Source organism: Engystomops pustulosus, chromosome 3, assembly GCF_040894005.1.
Source record: "Engystomops pustulosus chromosome 3, aEngPut4.maternal, whole genome shotgun sequence".
NCBI lineage: Eukaryota > Metazoa > Chordata > Amphibia > Anura > Leptodactylidae > Engystomops > Engystomops pustulosus.
Window position 1 is genome coordinate 233,686,633 of NC_092413.1, and position 21,799 is coordinate 233,708,431.

General features: G+C 45.4%; 1 pseudogene; it reads left to right on the plus strand.

Annotated features, from left to right (window-relative positions):
• The first annotated feature begins 171 nt into the window (after nt 1-171).
• LOC140123032 (vomeronasal type-2 receptor 26-like) lies at nt 172-20,650 on the plus strand (annotated as a pseudogene).
• Nucleotides 20,651-21,799: the final 1,149 nt, after the last annotated feature.

Here is a 21,799-nt window from a genome sequence, read left to right on the forward strand (position 1 = left end):
AGAGGGGAGTAGCCCACTCCAGGGCTTTCCCGGAAAAAAGGCTGATCATGAACGCCACCTCAGCCCTTTCTGTGGCAAACTGTGAAGGCATCAGTTCCATATGTAGGGAGCACTTAGTAATGAAACCCCTGCATAGCTTGTAGCTTGGCCTCAACGTCATATGTGGAGGGCATGGATAGATGCAACCTGGGCTCAGCAGAAGATGATGCAGCCGTAGACACGGGAGTTACCACAGGTACTGGACGCTACTGGGTAGCCAACAATTGCTGCATGGAGATGGTGAGTTGTGCAAGTTGCTGTCCTTGCACGGAAATCTGTTGCAACTGCTGGACCACAATGCTGGTAAGGTCAGCCATTTCAGGTAGAGGAACCTTGGCAGGATCCATGGCCGGATCTTGCTGGATCAGTGGTAGCGGATCCTCTGGACCACCGTGGACATTGACATAAGCCGACACCTGGGACCGGAGTCTAAGTGGCACCCGGTTTTCACCAGAGCCCGCTGTAAAGTGGGTTGGACTTTCTGCGAAATGGTACCACCAGGTCAGTCCACAGGCACAACTTTGTCTGCGGTGGCAGCCAAGGTGAAGTACAGAATTGTGTGGCAGAAGCGTGGTCGGGGACAGGCAGAAGGGCGAGACAGGAAGCACATAATCATAAAGGGCATCAGGAAAGCTTTCTCTAAGGCCGTGAGGCACAAAGATCCGGCAGGGAACACAGAAAAGGGCTGGGAATTTATCAGGAAACGCAGCTGGGCAGCGCCAATTATGAGTGCACTGGCCAGTTAAATTTAACAGAGCCAGCGAGCGTGTGCTCCCTAGGCTGCAGGGACGAGTGCGAGGAGCCGTGGGAGACGCTGATGAAACCCGGCGAGGTGAGTAGGGCAGCGGGCCACACAGAGGTACACAGGTGCCATCACAGATTGTGGGGGGAAGGGGAGGAGTTGAGCTGAACACCAAGCCCAACCTTCTGGCTGAAGAGTCTGCATTTGGGTTCACTCATCACTATGGGTAACCCTGATAGGGTCTCATACTCACCCTGGTAAAGTTCCTTATTTGTGGCCAACACCTTTACCACAATCCACAGATTATTAGCTGATGTTTATAAAGCATCTGTCACTGTAAAATGATGGTAAAATGTTAAATAGATGTTGTATTGTTATTTCCCATCATTTCCTGCATTTGGACATATATATATTTTTTTATAACTTGTACCCTGATACATATAGTCCTTATACAGAAGTTTCAGGATTTCTCCTAAACTTTCCTCTATTCCAGACTCCACAATCTCTCTGCAATCCTCGCTGTCTACATGGATACAGGAAAGTCCTCCATGAAGAAAAACCCAGATGCTGCTAATACTGTGTCCCATGTCCAGAGGGGGAAATCTCCAACCAGACAGGTCATTACATTATATGAATGGGGGTGATATTACCCTCAGACGAGCAAATGTGCAGTGAATGAAGCCGAGGAATTTGACAGATAGAACTGAATAAATAGGCAATGCCACTTACATTATATAGAGCAAATGGCGCCCTTATTTTTTTTTAGACTAGTGAGCTGTTTTAGAACCTCTTACTACACACCTCAGCTGCTGCAGAACATCCTAATACACAGCTCAGCTGCTGTGGAACATCATAACACATACCTCAGCTGCTCTGGAACACCATAACACACAGCTCAGCTGCTGCAGAACATCATAACACACCTCAGCTGCTCTGGAACACCATAACACACAGCTCAGCTGCTGCAGAACATCATAACACACCTCAGCTGCTGCATCCTCCCACAAGCAGCTACAGGAACAAGAAGTTTAGAAAATTTAATAAGTTTAGAAATTAGTGTCTTGCCTGTGTATAATGCAGGGGGCACCAGATTCATGATGTCTGGCGTCTGTTTTTCATGAATCTGGCGCTCCCTGAATCTGGCCTGGCAGAGTGCAGCAACATTATATGGTCTATCTTTAACATGGGACGGGCAACACATTTCGGACTTTGTATGTTAAATCTAGCGCATGGTCCGACTGAGCTACGGACACCCCCTAATTTGTTTCGCTTGGTGCAGACACCTCTTATATACCTGCGCAAGCCATTTACACTAGAATAAACGTGCAAAGTCCGACAGAAAAATGTGCCCACTGTGTTTTGTTATGGTGTTTGTGATGTATTATATAAGTTTTATATTGATATAGATATATGTACTTGTCTGTTCCTGTTATGTCATGTCTTCATGTAGTTGTATCTGTGCTGTGGCGAGAAATAATTTCCCATTGTTGGGGATTATTAACGTTTTATTGTATCGTTTCGTATTGTATTGTAATAGAAAGCCCCAGGGAAGAGTCTGGAATAGGGAAAGGGATACATATTTGTATATGTGCATTAAATGGCTAAGACCAATTAATAAACCTCAATATGCCAAAGAGAAGGATGGATTACTGTACCTTATGCCGAAATAAGCCTTTAGATAAGAGAATGTTATACGGTATACAATGTTAAAGTACATATGGTTTAATGTAAAATTTAAGCAAAATGAAAAAATTCATACACTTACTTTAATAAGCGTGAATGTATAAACACATTTGGGGTCATTTACTAAGGGCCCGATTCGCGTTTTCCCGACGTGTTACCCGATTATTTCCGATTTGCGACGATTTTCCATTAATTGCCCCGGGATTTTGGCGCACGCGATCGGATTGTGGCACATCGGCGCTGGCATGCACGCGACAGAAATCAGGGGGCGTGGCCGAACGAAAACCCGATGGATTCGGAAAAACCGCTGCATTTAAAACAAAAAATTGGTCGCACGCGCCATACTCACATGCACCAGGAAGAGATCAGTGAACAGCAGCGACACCTGGTGGACATTGGGCGCAGGACCTTCATGAATGGCCGGAAGACCCGAACGCTTGTCTGAGAAGCCGCCGCTGGAATGCGAATGGACCGGGTAAGTAAATGTGCCCCATTGTTATGTAGAGTTTTGATTTGAACAAACACGAGATAAGGGGGAAAAGCGAAAAATAAGAATGGGCTCCTGTATTCTGCCTCGCAAATAAGTAATATTCCCCGATGTATTACATAAAGCAGACGAATTTCTAAAAAGAATAACCAGTATATCCGTCGCGCTGCTAGTAGCAGAGGTAGGTGCAAATGCTTAGCAGTGATACGAGCACATTTGTACAATTAATAAAGAGCATTTATTATGACAACTTGTTTACATAAAAGGCTGAAATAAAATGCGTTTCGGGGCGGATTTACCCCTTCTACAGGTCCAGAGGCTTCTGCAATGTGTAGAGACATCATATCACGCATATATACACTCACCGGCCACTTTATTAGGTACACCTGTCCAACTGCTCGTTAACACTTAATTTCTAATCAGCCAATCACATGGCGGCAACTCAGTGCATTTAGGCATGTAGACATGGTCAAGGCAATCTCCTGCAGTTCAAACCGAGCATCAGTATGGGGAAGAAAGGTGATTTGTGGCCTTTGAACGTGGCATGGTTGTTGGTGCCAGAAGGGCTGGTCTGAGTATTTCAGAAACTGCTGATCTACTGGGATTTTCACGCACAACCATCTCTAGGGTTTACAGAGAATTGTCCGAAAAAGAAAAAACATCCAGTGAGCGGCAGTTCTGTGGGCGGAAATGCCTTGTTGATGCCAGAGGTCAGAGGAGAATGGGCAGACTGGTTCGAGCTGATAGAAAGACAACAGTGACTCAAATCTCCACCCGTCACAACCAAGGTAGGCAGAAGAGCATCTCTGAACGCATAGTACGTCCAACTTTGAGGCAGATGGGCTACAGCAGCAGAAGACCACACCGGGTGCCACTCCTTTCAGCTAAGAACAGGAAACTGAGGCTACAATTTGCACAAGCTCATCGAAATTGGACAGTAGAAGATTGGAAAAACGTTGCCTGGTCTGATGAGTCTCGATTTCTGCTGCGACATTCGGATGGTAGGGTCAGAATTTGGCGTCAACAACATGAAAGCATGGATCCATCCTGCCTTGTATCAGTGGCTCAGGCTGGTGGTGGTGGTGTCATGGATCCATCCTGCCTTGTATCAGCAGCTCAGGCTGGTGGTGGTGGTGTCATGGTGTCTTTGGGCCCCTTGGTACAACGCCACAGCCTACCTGAGTATTGTTGCTGACCATGTCCATCCCTTTATGAGCACAATGTACCCTGTAACATCTGATGGCTACTTTCAGCAGGATAATGCGCCATGTCATAAAGCTGGAATCATCTCAGACTGGTTTCTTGAACATGACAATGAGGTCACTGGACACAAATGGCCTCCACAGTCACCAGATCTCAATCCAATAGAGCATCTTTGGGATGTGGTGGAACGGGAGATTCGCATCATGGATGTGCAGCCGATAAATCTGCGGCAACTGTGTGATGCCATCATGTCAATATGGACCAAAATCTCTGAGGAGCTTCCAGCACCTTGTTGTATCTATGCCACGAAGAATTGAGGCAGTTCTGAAAGCAAAAGGGGGTCCAACCCGTTACTAGCATGGTGGACCTAATAAAGTGGCCAGTGAGTGTATATATACATACATAGGTTTGTTATAGTAAATTTATGAATACATATTAGAGGATGGGTCATTAAAAAATATTGATTAATAAAGATAAGTGAAGAATTAATAAATAGATATAAAAAACAATGTGCGTATATAAAATATTATAAAATTTAAAAAACTTGGAATATAAATACATCATACGGTAAATATCCCAAAACTATGGAGCATTAGTGTTTCACTATCATTTTGTAGACAATAATTGATTCTAAATCATGCCACTGTGGGAATACGTTTTCACAGCTGGGGTTTTGCTGTGAGATATATACATTTCATTTCATTGCATAATAATGGATCTACTGACCTTTCTATGTTTGGAAAAGGCACATAAGTTGTCCCATATGTTAATTGTATTTACACTGAAGGGATAAATAGTTTAATTAAATGAGGAAACCGAGATTTTAATTGATATTAAGAAGTGGAACTACTGTTAATTAACTGCTAACCTTTTGTGCTGGGCGCTGAGGAGAAAGACCGGTGTATAACAGACTGCTTGTTGATGGAATCTCTTGTTGATGGCATCTCTGTTATGCTGAAACATTGAAAAAGAGGAGATAGTCCTGGATAAGGTGCGGGCTAAACTCAAGGAAGGTGGGCTATGTGCAGGCTGGAGGGGAGGACTTACTTGATGAGAGGTCTGTATCATCCGGCAGCAGCGTTGGAAGCAATCGCTGACGGCCGGGAGGCAGGAGCCTTATAAGGATTTGCGAGTGAGCGCGCTTGCGCATGTGCGCATGTCCGAACTAGGAGTCGACATGTGAGTGCACAGCGCGCAGGATTAGAGGGACCGGGTTGCCAGTTTGTATGTACATTAAAGGAAGATCTACCCGCTATTCTTAATAACAAAATAGTGGGAATCACCGATTGATTGGTGTACTTATTGGATATCTCAAAGGTGACAGGATAACTCTAATACTGGGGAATAATATACTCTAAGGGTATATTAGGTAAGTTGGGGTGGATTACTGGCTCTGTGGGTGTATGCCCATGTTAGAGGAACACCAATGTGGGAAATGAAGGGATGGCTGATGGGGGAGTACCTAAATTTTTTCCATCGATTCGTTCAGGTCGAAAGGGCTCATAGTATTCAGTTTAAAAATCCAGAAGTTTTCTCTTTTTATTAACTGGGTGAGTCTATTGGGATGGTGTTTAGGAATTTGTTCTATAATGCTGACTTTGGCTTGGGTGAAATACCTGTCCTGCTTTTTTTTTTTTTTTGCTACAATGTGTATTGATCCTCTCTCTGAAGGGTTGGGAAGTTTGGCCAACGTACTAAAGGGTGCAATGACAATCCAATAAGTAGACCACATGATCCGGAGCACAATTGGCAAATGATTGGATCTGGAAAATTTCTGAAGTGGAATGTGACATAAAGGTCTGTGCCTTATGTTGCATAATCCCACACGTTAGGCACCTGGGGCCATTACATCTGAAGTTGCCTTTAAGTGATGGAAACAAAGTTGTTTGGGTGGAGCTGGGAGCCCATCAGCCATCCCTTCATTTCCCACATTGGTGTTCCTCTAACATGGGCATACACCCACAGAGCCAGTAATCCACCCCAACTTACCTAATATACCCTTAGAGTATATTATTCCCCAGTATTAGAGTTATCCTGTCACCTTTGAGATATCCAATAAGTACACCAATCAATCGGTGATTCTCACTATTTTGTTATTAAGAATAGCGGGTAGATCTTCCTTTAATGTACTGGCAATCCGGTCCCTCTAATCCTGCGCGCTGTGCACTCACATGTCGACTTCTAGTTCGGACATGCGCACATGCGCAAGCGCGCTCACTCGCAAATCCTTATAAGGCTCCTGCCTTCCGGCCGTCAGCGATCGCTTCCAACGCTGCTGCCGGATGATACAGACCTCTCATCAAGTAAGTCCTCCCCTCCAGCCTGCACATAGCCCACCTTCCTTGAGTTTAGCCCGCACCTTATCCAGGACTATCTCCTCTTTTTCAATGTTTCAGCATAACAGAGATTCCATCAACAAGCAGTCTGTTATACACCGGTCTTTCTCCCCAGCGCCCAGCACAAAAGGTTAGCAGTTAATTAACAGTAGTTCCACTTCTTAATATCAATTAAAATCTCGGTTTCCTCATTTAATTAAACTATTTATCCCTTCAGTGTCAATACAATTAACATATGGGACAACTTATGTGCCTTTTCCAAACGTAGAAAGGTCAGTAGATCCATTATTATGCAATAAAATGAAATGTATATATCTCACAGCAAAACCCCAGCTGTGAAAACGTATTCCCACAGTGGCATGATTTAGAATCAATTATTGTCTACAAAATGATAGTGAAACACTAATGATCCATAGTTTTGGGATATTTACCGTATGATGTATTTATATTCCAAGTTTTTTTAAATTTTTATAATATTTTATATACGCACATTGTTTTTTATATCTATTTATTAATTCTTCACTTATCTTTATTAATCAATATTTTTTAATGACCCATCCTCTAATATGTATTCATAAATTTACTATAACAAACCTATGTATGTATATATATATATATATATATATGCAATGGAAAAGAACGTGATATGATGTCTCTACACATTGCAGAAGCCTCTGGACCTGAAGAAAGGGTAAATCTGCCCCGAAACGCGTTGTCCTATTCTTTTATTTCAGTCTTTTATGTAAACAGGTTGTCACAATAAATGCTCTTTATTAATTGTACAAATGTGCTCGTATCACTGCTAAGCATTTGCACCTACCTCTGCTACTAGCAGCGCGACGGATATACTGGTTATTCTTTTTAGAAATTCGTCTGTTATTTTCAGGGATTACTCCCTGTTAACCAGAGTACGCAGCAGCTTTTGTCAAATATACCTCTCTTACACCCATGGAGCGCGGTGTTACCCTCTAAAAACTATACAGCAGACACCATTTTTAATTTATTGATCCATTGAACCTCCTTCTGTAGAAGGATTCTGTTCCAGTGTCCTTTTCTGATTGGTGGATTGACAACATCAATGCCAATAAAACGGAGGCCTCTAGAGTCGTTATCTTCTTCTATAACGTCATAAAGGTTTATCTCGTCAATGTGTGATGTTGCCTAGATGATCGCCAATAAGGCAGTGAAATTCCCAGTACATTTTGTAAATTACCCCTTTGGTAGTACAATTAATAAACTTAAGAATTTTGTATGTTTTGCCTGTAACTTTTACTGGAAAAGGTTTTTGCACTAGCAAGTCCCCAAGTGTTACACTGGAAACAATTATATATCTCCCTACTCAACCATGATGTAGGGGAGGTAGGTGTGGTGTAGTGCCTGTGCTCAATATTTCAACCTCTGCTATGTGTCTCACAAGTCCATTTTCAAGCTGTGCCAGTGATCCTCAAGGACTTTACAAATTTACAAATTTGGGGTCTGCTCCATCATAGGTGCCGATCCGGTGAATCAAAGGTTTGTCGGCCTCTTTTGATTTTGAAGTCAACAATGAAATGCGCTCAACATTTAATGATCTCTGATACACCCTACGTAGGATGTGGTCAAGAAAACCTCAAGCCCTAAAGCAGGCTCTCAGATCGTTTATCTCGTAGTGTTGAGCCGTTCCTGCGCATCCACAGTTACTGTCCAAAGGGATTCCCCCTTTTAAGAGCTGGTGGATGATTTGATTTCCATCTTAAAATGGAATTGGTCGAGGTAGATTTTCTGTATACAGAAGTTTGGATTAGGACTGTGGATGTTTTTCCAATACTGAAAGGCAATACATGGAGGGTGGATCTCATAAGTAAAGCATAGGCCTAACGTGTTTTGGTTAAGGTCGCTGATGAGCTCTTTGAATTCATCAACACTCGCCTCCCAAATGATAAACACCTCGTCGATATATCGTGCCAAGAGGCTTACCCGACCAATCCAACGAGTTGCTCCAACATCATCTCCAAAAACACAATTACATTTCCACCAGCCCAGGAACAAATTGGCATAGCTGAGGGCGCAGAAGCTCCCCACTGCCGTGCCCCTGAGCTGGTGGTACGTCCGGTTACTAAATAAGTAGTAATTGTGTGTGAGGGAGAATTCAAGAATTTGTTGTGTAACAAAACGAACAAGGAATAAAATTGTTGTGTAATTTTCAATGATTGCCTTTATTTTCAAGATAAGATTTTACAGCTCTGAGGCCTAACTGGTGTGGTATAGAAAAGTATAAGGCCTCGACATCAATACTAGCCAGGAAACTAGATGGAGAAACTGATAGTCCATCCAATGGTTACAAGTCCATCGTGTCCCTAATATAGGATGAAAGGGTGACCACAAATGATGCTAGAATTTTCTGTATGTAAACACTAAGATTTTGCATAAAGATGAAACCCCAGAGACGATGGCTCTACCTTTGAGGGGTTGCTACCCAAGGGTGTTTGGGTAGAAGAAAATCATACTCATCTTTTGACAGTAGTTAATTGTTACCATATATACTGAAGTATAAGCCGACCCGAGTATAAGCCGTGGCCCCTAATTTTAACACCAAAAACTGGGAAAACCAGTATAAACTCGAGTATAAGCCAAGGGTGGGAAATGCATTGGTCACAGCCCCCTCCCCCAGTATATAGCCACCAAGCCCCCAGTAGTATATAGCCAGCAGCCCCCTGTAGTATATAGCTGCCAGCCAGTCCCCAGTAGTACATAGCCTGTCAGCCCCTGCCCCAATATATAGCCTGTCAGCCCCTGCCCCCAACATATAGCCTGTCAGCCCATGCCCCAATATGTAGCCTGTCAGCCCCTGCCCCAATATGTAGCCTGTCAGCCCCTGCCCCAATTTGTAGCCTGTCAGCCCCTGCCCAAGTATTTAGCCACCAGCCCCTGTGCCCTCTTAAAGAGCCGGATCCCCGGCCGGTTATGGAGCTGGATCCCCGGCCGGTTATGGAGCCGGATCCCCGGCCCGTTATGGAGCCGGGTCCCCGGCCCATTATGGAGCCAGATCCCTGGCCCGTTATGGAGCCGGACAGTTAATTTAAAAAAATAAAAAATCTAAACTCACCTTTCCGGCGGCCCCGCCAGTCTTCTATGTGATCCCTCTGGCTGCTGTGCCAGGTACGTGCGTCGCGCAGCTCTGACGTCATAGTGTGTGCTGGCTGCCGGCACACACAATACAATACGCGGCGGCGGCTAAATGTCAGTGACTGTGACATCGCACTGACCTGGTGCCGCAGCCAGAGGGATTGCATAGAAGACTCGCGCGGCCGCCGGAAAGGTGAGTTAAGATTTTTTTTTTAAGTCAGCTTTTTGACTCGAGTATAAGCCGAGTTTGTGTTTTTCAGCACATTTTTTGTGCTGAAAAACTCGGCTTATACTCGAGTATATACGGTAAGTTTAGTAGTCAAGACAGCCTTCAATTCGACATAGAAGACTTCAGTGGGAAAACTTGAAAGAATTGCATAGTTATCCCCATCTTTCACTATATTTTAATAATAATAATTCTTTATTTATATAGCGCACACAGATTACGCAGCGCTGCACAGGCATGTCAAATTGGTCCCTGTCCCCATGGGGCTCACAATCTAAACAACCTAACAGTATGTTTTTGAAGTGTGGGAGGAAACCGGAGTACCCGGAGGAAACCCACGCAAACATGGAGAGAACATACAAACTCTTTGCAGATGTTGACCTGGGTGGGATTCGAACTCAGGACCCCAGTGCTGCAAGGCAGATGTGCTACTCACTCAGCCACCATGCCGCCCATTTTCACTCATTGTTTGATATTGGGTGGTTTTCATAGCTACAATATTATAATCAGACTGATATCTTTTTCCAAGGACTGTAGTGCCTAATATCAAGATCATCCAATACTAGTTTTGCGAAGACATCTATGCTTGTGACATCCCCAACAGGAGGAGCCTTGGTACTTTTAATTTTCAAATATGTAAATGGTCCAAGGCCTGCTATTGTGGGTTGAGGTTCTGCAAAACCTTTCAGCAATTGGCCATCAGGCAATAATTCAGTTGATACACTTAGTTCCTGGCAATGCTTTTTATCTTTAATTGCAAAATATTTTTGCCATCAAAGTTTTCGCAAAAAGAGGTGGGTGTCTTAAAGGGGTATTCCCAAGAAGGAATGTTTCTTAAATGCACTCAGGATAACAAAATAACACATTCTCTAATTCACTGTTATTAACAAAAATACAGCATCTCACAGATATAAGTCCAACCTGTCTCTATCAGTCCTGATGTACACAATTTCAGTTGCCCCTAGACACGACCCTGTAACTTTTGACTTTAGCGTTGTCTGCCATCTTGCTGTTGGCTTCACAGAGCTTGTCTCTCTCTCTCTGCTCCGTAGCCCCTGCCAACAGGCATCTAATGGATCTCATCATCTCTGATGCGTCTCATCTTTTTCTATGTTCAGAACCTAGATCAGTGATGGCAAACCTTTTGGAGATAGAGTGCCCAAACTTCAACCAAAACCCACTTATATGTTGAAAGGTGCCAATAGTTCACCAATATAATACAAATATGATGGAGAAATTTGGATTGTAGCTTCCTTGCAGAGTCCCCTGAAAAGGAAGAATCCGGGTTCCCAGACCAGCAGCTCCAAAAATAATCTCTCTCTGTCCACACTTTCTCGTTTCTCCTGTAGCCCTGGCATCCAAAGATGTTGCTTTAAAATGGTGCTAAGCATGGCATGTCCTGAGCTGTATTGGACCTTTGTTGGGGTGAAGGCCTGGGTGCCCACAGCAAGGGCTCTGAGTGCCACCTCTGGCACCCGTGCCATAGGTTTGCCACCACTGACCTAGATGAAAGTGTATATTAACCACATTGAAAGCTCACAGAACTAGATGGATCATAATTAGAGATGAGCGAACACTAAAATGCTCGGGTACTCGTTATTCGAGACGAACTTTTCCCGATGCTCGAGTGCTCGTCTCGAATAACGAACCCCATTGAAGTCAATGGGAGACTCGAGCATTTTTCAAGGGGACCAAGGCTCTGCACAGGGAAGCTTGGCCAAACACCTGGGAACCTCAGAAAAGGATGGAAACACCACGGAAATGGACAGGAAACAGCAGGGGCAGCATGCATGGATGCCTCTGAGGCTGCTTAATCGCACCATTATGCCGAAATTATGGGCAACAGCATGGCCATGACAGAGTGACAGAATGAAGCTAGATAGCATGTAAAACATCCAATAATTGACCCTGACACTATAGGGGACGGCATGCAGAGGCAGAGGCAGCGGCAGCAGGCTAGAGAGTGGCATGGCGACATACCCTAATTGGACTCAGGCTTCAAACCAATGGGTGTCAGAGAGGAACCAAAGGAGGTGAGCAAGAAGCGCTCAAATAATATCCGTACATGATAAAAGTTTGCAAGTATATTTTGGGGATTACACAGCAGGGTGGCGACAAAGTTAACAACTTTGATGTGGAATGCCCTGTAATAGCTCTTGGGCGGTGTGCCTTTTATCGCCTAGGCTCAGCAGTTTCAGCACCGCCTGCTGTCGCTTAGCGACGGCACTGCTGCTGTGCCTAGAGCTACCGACTGATGGCGCCATGCCCACGGATGGTAATTCGGAGGAGGAGGAGGTGGAGGAGGGGTGGGAGGAGGTATAGTAGGCCTTTGAGACCTGGACCGAGGTAGGCCCCGCAATTCTCTGCGTCGGCAGTATATGACCAGCCCCAGGGTCAGACTCGGTCCCAGCCTGCACCAAGTTAAGTGTAGTAGCGTTCTTATAAGTTTGGGATATGGCGGGTGAGGGGAATGTAAACAGATGCGCAAGAAGCGCATGATGCGCATGGAGCTGGCGCTCCGCTGCCAGGCGAGCTTTCGCCAATTCAAGCCCCTGTCTCTAGGCTACTCCCCAAACAGCACTTCTAAGAACCTTTTGTATAAGATCAAGTGTAGTAGCGTTCTTATAAGTTTAGGATATGCCGGGTGAGGGGAATGTAAACAGATGCGCAAGAAGCGCTGAAATAATATCCCTAAATGGTAAAAGTTTGCCAGTATATTTTGTGGATAACACAGCAGGGTGGCGACAAAGTTAACAACTTTGATGTGGAATCCATGAAAACAACCCAAATTTCTGCCTGACACACCTCGTTTGATAAAGGGACGATGTATGGAGGCAGCTATATGGACGACTTTTGGAGGTAGCAATGGAGACAACGTGTGGAGGCTGCTATGGAGACAATTTAATTTGGATAGTGCCTGTATGTGGCAGTCCCAAACATTTTTCAAACCAGAGGAGCAGGTAGGTGGCCCTGCAGTAAAATGGAATAGATTGAGTGCCTGTATGTGGCAGTCCCAAAAATGTTTCAAACCAGAGGAGCAGGTAGGTGGCCCTGCAGTAAAATGGAATAGATTGAGTGCCTGTATGTGGCAGTCCCAAAAATTTTTCAAACCAGAGGAGCAGGTAGGTGGCCCTCCAGTAAAATGGAATAGATTGAGTGCCTGTATGTGGCAGTCCCAAAAATGTTTCAAACCAGAGGAGCAGGTAGGTGGCCCTGCAGTAAAATGGAATAGATTGAGTGCCTGTATGTGGCACTCACAAAAATTGTTTCAAACAGAGGACCGGGTAGGTGGCCCTCCAGAAAAATTAAATGCATGAAGTACTATAGCAAGAGCCAGTGGGCCCTGTCAAAAAATAGCCATTTTCCTCTGCTTTACTGTACAAAGAGGAGGAGAAGGAGGAAAATGAGGAGGAGGAGGAGTGGATCAATTATTCAGGTTGAGCTTCCTTCACCTGGTGGAGATTGGAAATTCTGAGAAATCCAGCCTTTATTCATTTTAATAAGCGTCAGCCTGTCAGCGCTGTCAGTCGACAGGCGTGTACGCTTATCGGTGATGATGCCACCAGCTGCACTGAAAACCCGCTCGGACAAGACGCTAGCGGCAGGGCAGGCAAGAACCTCCAAGGCGTACAGCGCCAGTTCGTGCCACATGTCCAGCTTTGAAACCCAGTAGTTGTAGGGAGCTGTGTGATCATTTAGGACGATGGTATGGTCAGCTACGTACTCCCTCACCATCTTTCTGTAAAGATCAGCCCTACTCTGCCGAGACTGGGGACAGGTGACAGTGTCTTGCTGGGGTGACATAAAGCTGGCAAAAGCCTTGTAAAGCGTACCCTTGCCAGTGCTGGACAAGCTGCCTGCTCGCCTACTCTCCCTCGCTACTTGTCCCGCAGAACTACGCACTCTGCCGCTAGCGCTGTCAGAAGGGAAATACTGTTTCAGCTTGTGCACCAGGGCCTGCTGGTATTCATGCATTCTCACACTCCTTTCCTCTGCAGGGATGAGAGTGGAAAGATTTTGCTTGTACCGTGGGTCCAGGAGAGTGAACACCCAGTAATCGGTGCTGGAATAAATTCTTTGAACGCGAGGGTCACGGGATAGGCAGCCTAGCATGAAATCTGCCATATGCGCCAGAGTACCAACGCGTAAGAATTCACTCCCCTCACTGGCCTGACTGTCCATTTCCTCCTCCTCCAACTCCTCCAACTCCTCTTCTTCTGCCCATACACGCTGAACAGTAAAGGACTCAACAATGGTCCCCTCTTGTGTCTCACCAACATTCTCCTCCTCTTCCTCCTCATCCTCCTCCACCTCCACCTCCTCCGATATGCGCTGAGAAACAGACCTGAGGGTGCTTTGGCTATCAACAAGGGAATATTCTTCCCCTGTCCCTTGTGACGAGCGCAAAGCTTCCGACTTCATGCTGACCAGAGAGTTTTTCAACAGGCCAAGCAGCGGGATGGTGAGGCTGATGATGGCGGCATCGCCACTGACCATCTGTGTTGACTCCTCAAAGTTACTCAGCACCTGACAGATATCAGACATCCACGTCCACTCCTCATTGTAGACTTGAGGAAGCTGACTGACCTGACTACCAGTTCTGGTGGAAGTTGACATCTGGCAGTCTACAATCGCTCTGCGCTGCTGGTAAACTCTGGATAACATGGTCAGTGTTGAATTCCACCTCGTGGGCACGTCGCACAACAGTCGTTGAGCGGGCAGTTGGAGGCGGCGCTGCGCTGCCCTGAGAGTGGCAGCATCTGGGCTGGACTTCCTGAAATGCGCACAGATGCGGCGCACCTTCGTGAGCAAATCAGACAGATTGGGGTATGTCTTGAGGAAACGCTGAACTATCAGATTTAACACATGGGCCAGGCATGGCACATGTGTCAGTCTGCCGAGTTGCAGAGCCGCCACCAGGTTACGGCCGTTGTCACACACAACCATTCCCGGCTTGAGGTTCAGCGGTGCCAGCCACAGATCAGTCTGCGCCGTGATGCCCTGTAATAGCTCTTGGGCGGTGTGCCTTTTGTCGCCTAGGCTCAGCAGTTTGAGCACCGCCTGCTGTCGCTTAGCGACGGCACTGCTGCTGTGCCTAGAGCTACCGACTGATGGCGCCGTGCCCACGGATGGTAGTTCGGAGGAGGAGGTGGAGGAGGGGTGGGAGGAGGAGGAGGCATAGTAGGCCTGAAACACCTGGACCGAGGTAGGCCCCGCAATCCTCGGCGTCGGCAGTATATGAGCAGCCCCAGTGTCAGACTCGGTCCCAGCCTCCACCAAGTTAACCCAATGTGCCGTCAGCGATATATAGTGGCCCTGCCCGGCAGCACTCGTCCACGTGTCCGTGGTCAGGTGGACCTTGTCAGAAACGGCGTTGGTCAGGGCACGGATGATGTTGTCTGACACGTGCTGGTGCAGGGCTGGGACGGCACATCGGGAAAAGTAGTGGCGGCTGGGGACCGAATACCGAGGGGCGGCCGCCGCCATGAGGTTGCGAAAGGCCTCGGTCTCTACTAGCCTATAGGGCAGCATCTCCAGGCTAAGCAATCTGGAGATGTGCACATTAAGGGCTTGGGCGTGCGGGTGGGTTGCACTATATTTGCGTTTCCGCTCCAGCGTCTGGGGTATGGAGAGCTGAACGCTGGTGGATGCTGTGGAGGATCGTGGAGGCGACGATGGGGTTTTTGTGGCAGGGTCCTGGGCAGGGGGCTGACTAGCAGCTGACACAGGGGAAGGAGCAGTGGTGTGCACGGCCGGAGGTGAACGGGCTTGTTGCCACTGAGTGGGGTGTTTAGCATTCATATGCCTGCGCATACTGGTGGTAGTTAAGCTAGTAGTGGTGGAACCCCTGCTGAGCCTGGTTTGGCAAATGTTGCACACCACAGTCCGTCGGTCATCCGGTGTTTCCTTAAAGAACCTCCAGACTTCTGAAGATCTAGCCCTCGCCGCAGGAGCCCTCGCCACGGGAGCTTCACTAGTTGACACATTTGGCGCTGATGCACCAGCTCTGGCCCTGCGTCTCCGTCTGGCCCCACCACTGCCTCTTCCAACCTGTTCTGGTCGAGGACTCTCCTCCGTCTCAGAAGCACTGTGTTCACCCGGCCTCTCAACCCAGCTTGGGTCTGTCACCTCATCATCCTCCGATCCCTCAGTCTGCTCCCCCCTCGGACTTCCTGCCCTGACAACAACTTCCCCACTGTCTGACAACCGTGTCTCCTCATCGTCGGACACCTCTTTACACACTTCCACTACGTCAAGAAGGTCATCATCACCCACAGACTGTGACTGTTGGAAAACCTGGGCATCGGAAAATTGCTCAGCAGCAACCGGACAAGTGGTTTGTGACTGTGGGAAGGGTCCAGAAAACAGTTCCTCAGAGTATGCCGGTTCAAATGCCAAATTTTCCTGGGAGGGGGCAGACTGGGGGGGAGGAGGCTGAGGTGCAGGAGCTGGAGGAGTGGCGATTTCGGTGACATGGGTGGACTGCGTGGAAGACTGACTGGTGGTGGACAAATTGCTCGAAGCATTGTCAGCAATCCACGACATCACCTGTTCGCACTGTTCTGGCCTCAACAGTGCTCTACCACGAGTCCCAGTAACTTCAGACATGAACCTAGGGAGTGTAGCTCTGCGGCGTTCCCCTGCTCCCTCATCAGCAGGTGGTGTCTCACCCCGCCCAGGACCACGGCCTCTGACCCCTGCAGTAGTTGGACGCCCACGTCCCCGCCCTCGTCCTCTACCCCTAGCCCTCGGGTTAAACATTTTTAAAATGAGAGTTATAACTTTATTTTTTTTTTTACTTTTTTTTTTTTTTTTTGTGTTTTTTTTTTTTTTTGTGTTTTTTGTTTTTTTTTGAGTTTTTAAAACCAAACAATGCTATCCTATTGCTATGGCTATTTTCTAGCCAAGTATCAAAGCACACTACTATGCCAGATGAGATGACACTGAGTTAGTGCCTAATTGAAATCCAACCCCTACTAAATTTTCCCACTTCGGTCTTTGCTATGGATATGTGCGTCACTAAGCGCAGAACACAGCGGTCGCAAGTCTCACTACAAATTGCTCAGAATTGGCTAGTACATGCACTGCAGAAAGTACAGCCACCAGCAGATCAACCAGAAATCAAATATATAGAACGCTACTGTATGCGTAAGTAAGCTCTTTGTATTCTCCTATGGCTATTTTCTAGCCAAGTATCAAAGCACACTACTATGCCAGATGAGATGACACTGAGTTAGTGCCTAATTGAAATCCAACCCCTACTAAATTTTCCCACTTCGGTCTTTGCTATGGATATGTGTGCCACTAAGAGCTAAACACAATGGTAGCAAGTCCCCCTGCAAATTCCTCACAATATGGTACTAGCTGCAAATAATAAAAAAAAAAAATGTATAACGTTATTGTAGCCCTAAGAAGGGCTGTTGGGTTCTTGTTGGAGAATCACTCCTGCCTAACAGTAAGCTAATAGAACAGCCTAACGCTTTCCCTGACCAGCAGCAGCTCTCTCCCTAGCGGCATCCAGACAGAGAATGATCCGAGCAGCGCGGGCAGCGGCTAGTCTATCCCAGGGTCACCTGATCTGGCCAGCCAACCACTGCTATCGACGTGTAAGGGTACCACGTCATGCTGGGTGGAGTGCAGAGTCTCCTGGCTTGTGATTGGCTCTGTTTCTGGCCGCCAAAAAGCAAAACGGCGGGAGCTGCCATTTTCTCGAGCGGGCGAAGTATTCGTCCGAGCAACGAGCAGTTTCGAGTACCCTAATGCTCGACCGAGCATCAAGCTCGGACGAGCATGTTCGCTCATCTCTAATCATAATGTGTCTGCTTAGAGAGTTCCTGCCCACATGCTGGAAGATGGCACTGACCATCACTGATTGATAGGAGATAAAACAGCAATAAATTGTGAAGTAAATGGTTAAGAATTATATGTATTGTGTAAACATCACTAGGGGATTGTAATTTGAGAATTTTCTTTCATGGGAAAACCCCTTAAATGACAGACAAACAGGTTGCATTTGTTTGAGGGAACAAAAGACAGTCCCTTGTTTAGAATATTAAATTTGGCTGCGGTTAGCTTATATGTGGAGAGATTAATAATTATGGATTCTTGGGAAGTCCTTTCGGATTCTGATTCCTCAGGGGATACATTGGATTCTCAGATAAAATGAGAAAGAAGAGGAAGCGGAAGAGGAGGGCAGAATGTTTGTGATGTACATGTTGTATTCTCTTGTCTAAATTGTGCTGTTGTTTTTCCTCTACCCCTGCACCACTTAGGCCTCAGAGCTGTACAATCTTATCTTGAAATGAGAGGGAATCATTGTAAATTACACAACAATTTTGTTCTCCAAATCCTTGAGTTCTCCCTCACTCACAATTACTTCTTATTTAATAACCAGACGTACCACCAGCTCAGGGGCACGGCAATGGGGAGCTCCTGCACCCTCAGCTATGCCAATTTGTTCCTGAGCTGCTGGGAAAGTAATTGTGTTTTTGGAGATGATGTTGGAGCTCCTCGTTGAATTGGTCGGTAAAGTCTCTTGGCACGATACGTCGACAACATGTTTATCATTTGGAAGGGGAGTGTTGATGACTTCCTAGAGCACATTAGCGACCTTAACCAAAACACGTTAGGCCTACGCTTTACTTATGAGATCCACCCTCCATGTATTGCCTTTCTAGGCATAAGTATTGGAAAAACATCCACAGGCCTAACCCAAACTTCTACATGCAGAAAATCTACCTTGTCCAATTCCAGTGTAACATTCGGGGACTTGCCAGTGCAAAAACCTTTTCCAGCAAAATGTTACAGGCAAAACGTACAAAATTATTAAGTTTATTAATTGTTTTACCAAAGGGGTAATTTACAAAGCCTCTTGCGCATGTGGTAAGGAATGTACAGTGAAAATTTACAGGAAACTTCGCCGCCGTATTGGTGATCATCTAGGCGAACGCAACCATCAACGAGATTAACCTTTATCACGTCATATCCAAGGAGAAGATAATGGAGACTCTAGAGGCCTCCGTTTTATTTGGTTTGATGTTGTCAATCCTCTAATCAGAAAAGGAAACTGGAACCGAATCCTTCTACAAAAGGAGGCCCAATGGATCTAAGAGAGGGTTAATAAAGGTTAAAGGTCTTCCTAAAAGCTGTTTGTGGTAGTTTGAGGGGCGCAGATTTTAAAATGGGTTGATTTATAGGGGTTTCTAATATTAACATTTCAAATTTCTTTAAAACAGTAATTCCCCCAAAAAAGTCAATTCTGAAATCTCCTTGAAAATACGTAAAACAATTTTGGATTTGTAAGCCGCGTGACATCAAAATAAATTATCCAAAATGATGAAAATGTAAAGTAGACATGTGGGAAATGTTATTCAGCAACTTATCTTGTGGTAAATCTATCTGCCTGAAAACAAGGTTTGAAAATGGCAAATGTATCAAAATATCATCATTTTTTATTTAATAAATGCAAAACTTATCAGCAAACATTTACCACTAAAATGAAGTACAACATGTAACGAAATAACAGTTGCATAATCACTTTAATAAGTAAAAGTGTTCAAAAGTTAGAACCATATAAAGCAACACAAGTCAGAATACAAAAAATGGAGCCTTAAATGGGTTTTCTTACAAAGAAAAGTTAGGAAAACGAGGAGTCCGATGGGGACCATTTTTATATTTTTTGTATTCTGACTTGTGTTGCTTTATATAGTTATAACTTTTGAACAACTTTTCTTTGTGGGAAAACCCATCTAAGCTAAAAACTGGCTCAGTCTTGAATGGTGTTAAGGAAAGTGATATTAATACACATGAGAGTTTGGGGCCAATGATTCCAATAGAATTACAATAAGAAGTTCCATGTGTAACATCAATGTAAGTAATTATTAATATGTCATGCACATCACATCTCCACAGATATGGAAACTTGTCTGAAGTGTTCCAGGGATCAATGGTCAAACGAGAGAAGAGACTCCTGTATCCCGAGAGCGGTGGATTTCCTGTCTTATGAGGAGACCCTGGGATTGTCTCTTGTGGTTCTTGCTGTGGTCCTCTGTCTTCTGACTGCTGTTATATTGGGGATATTCATCAGACACAAGGACACGGCCATTGTAAAAGCCAATAACCAGAACCTCAGCTTTATCCTTCTTCTTACACTCATTTTATCCTCTCTCTGCCCTTTTCTATTTATTGGCCATCCAACCGAGACGTCCTGTCTCCTCCGACAAGTGGCTTTCGGCAACATTTTCACAGTTTCTGTTTCTTCAATTTTGGTGAAAACCATCACAGTGATCTTGGCCTTCAAAGCCACAAAACCAGATACAAGACTGAAGAGATGGCTCGGAAGACATTTCTCATCTGGTCTGCTGATCATCTTCTCATCTGTTGAAGTTGTCATCTGTGTCTTTTGGTTGTCTTTCTCTCCACCATTCCCATATCAAGATACAACAACAGAAATCGGGAAGATCATTCTACAATGTGATGAAGGGTCTATCGTTGCTTTCTATGTTGCTATAGGTTATGTGGGACTCCTGGCTGTCTTGAGCTTCGCGGTAGCATTTTTTGCCAGAAAACTTCCAGACACCTTCAACGAGGCTCAGTACATCAGCTTCAGCATGCTGGTCTTCTGCAGTCTGTGGATTTCCTTCATTCTGGCCTATCTCAGCACCAAGGGGAAGTACATGGTGGCTGTGGAGGTCCTCACCATTGAGGTTTCGAGTGCAGGACTTTTGGTTTGTATCTTCATTCCTAAATGTTACATTATTCTTCTGAGACCAGAACTGAATGTAAAAGGAAACCTAATCGTTCAAACAAAATATAAGATTAAAGTATAACACTTATGACTATGTAATGATTAGTGACAATGTTCTTTACGGAATGCAATAAACTCAATCCCTATGGAGTAAATATTTATCATTATACCTGGACGTCCCGTTCTCTTTGGTAGACCTGTTACCACAGACTGGTTACAAAGATAATTTTAGGGAAAGCAAGCTCTGCAAGGATCTAAGAGGCCTTGGGCTATTCCAATGGCCATAGCATTTACTTTGCCCAGGACCATGGCTGTATCTCTTTCGGAAGGTCTTTCCTCATTTCTACTTACTTTATAATTCCTTTATTTACTACTACTACTTTACATCCATCTTTTGGTGTTCATCATCTGTGCATTGCAGCAGTACATCTCCATGCTCCTCTCGTCCTTTCATTTTTAGAATCAAGGTAGGAAGGAAACGACAGTACATGATTGTTCAAATACAAGGGCAGCTCTAATATACAAATTGTTACGTAGACTTTACTAGTCATTTATGCTCCCCTGGGGGATTCTAGGAAATATGCATCATGTGGGATTAAAGCCAAACTAGTATATCTAGAAAGTCATGCTTGATGTTAAGGGGGCTGTCTTACAAGGTAGCTAAGGGGCATTGCTTTCCTTATACCATCCTGGAAAACATATTTCCACAATACTAATTTACATTCCTAATGGACACGGATGATTCCAGCCTCCAGGATGTCAGAGGCAAAAAAAAAAATCTCATTCACGTGTTGATGCACTCCAGAATGCAGAGATCACGCCCCCGGTCTCTTACTGGATGCAATTTGCCGCATCTAAACAGGACAGTCATTGTAACGATCTGGGTCTGGTTTTGGAGTTTTGGAGTCACTTGAGTTATTGCAGACAGTAACCGTAGTCAGTAAGGCAAGAGTTCGGAACACAGGAGAGGCTTAGCAGTACAGAGGAGCAGGCAAGTATCGTGGTCAGGAGGAAGCCGGAGGTCGTAGCACAGAAGATTAGCATCAGTTTTGAGGGAGCAGGAGGTATCATAGTTAGGAGGAAGCCGGTGGTCGTTGAACAATAGAGGAGTGGATCACAGGAGAGAAGGAGAAAAGCTAGACTACAGGCTGGAAGCACAATAATTTTGCAAGGATGTATAGGCAAGCTGGGTTTAAATAGGAAGTCCAATCTAGGAAGGGGTGGAGCAAGG